We start from the raw sequence: 1,063 nt of genomic DNA, 5'->3' as shown, positions 1-1,063 counted from the left end.
CTGTATTTCACCTTGTATTTTGTATGTTTTCTGTTGAATAAAACTACAGCTGTTCCCTCATGACTCTGCTCACGCTCTGCTGAACCTGTAATGTTCTAATGACACGTCGCAGCCGCTCATTATCAGGTGTCTGACAAACACAAGCCATGAAACTGCTGATGATACGATTGAATATCGACAACAGGACAAAAATATTTCCTGCCAACTCTTTAGCGTGTCACAGGTGAACTAGTCTTCCTCCTGCAGTAGACAGTGGAGCTGCAACAGCAGGAAGTGGCGACATCATCGCATCACGCCGTGGCGTCGCTGCTGATTGAGCTCTGACACTTTCTGACATAAACACTCACATGAGGAAGATTCCCAACAGTCATTTCCCTCAAGTACAAAGAAGCAGAAAATGGAAATAGTGAAGAACAAGCACCTGCATTCAGGTAGATCTACTGAGCTAGTTCCCAGCAGTTTGAGGAGGAAGGTGATGTTTACCTGTGTGCCCTGGTGACAGCAGGAAGCTGCCCGGGTTCAGCTGGATGTGAGAGTGAAGCTCACACCTGTCTACGTTCACTGATCCTGGTGCCGACTGATCTTCACAGTTACACTCCTTCAGTCACTGACTTTGTCTGAACACACACGGAGCAGAGCTGCTGTTTGGTGGCAGGTACTTGTAGGTGAAGCTGCAACAGTCCAGATGAGACTGTGACTGTTGGTGTCTGTTTCAGCTGCAGCTGATCTGACGTCCACTCAGGGACACGGATCAAAGGACGGAGAGCAGGAGACTCGTCTGTTCATTAAACAATATAAACCCATGTGAGAACATCTCTGTGTGGTTACACTCACCTCACAGACAGGTAAGTGTGTGGATCTTTACCTTTACCTGGTTCAGAACGTGTCTTTAAAACTATTTGTCAGGTCACACGTCTGTTTATCCAATCAATAGAAAATATGAACCATTTATGGGGAAATTCTGTCATAATTGTAACAGCCAAAAAGGGCTTCTGAGGTCACTGTGACCTTGACCTTTGACCTTTAACCTGAGTCCTAGTGAATGTTTGTGCCAAATTTGAAG

The sequence above is a fragment of the Seriola lalandi genome, unplaced genomic scaffold (assembly GCF_002814215.2).
Source record: "Seriola lalandi dorsalis isolate HSWRI2012SDOR001 ecotype SW California unplaced genomic scaffold, Sedor1 jcf7180002055009, whole genome shotgun sequence".
Classification (NCBI taxonomy): domain Eukaryota; kingdom Metazoa; phylum Chordata; class Actinopteri; order Carangiformes; family Carangidae; genus Seriola; species Seriola lalandi.
This window is presented reverse-complemented; position numbering follows the sequence as displayed.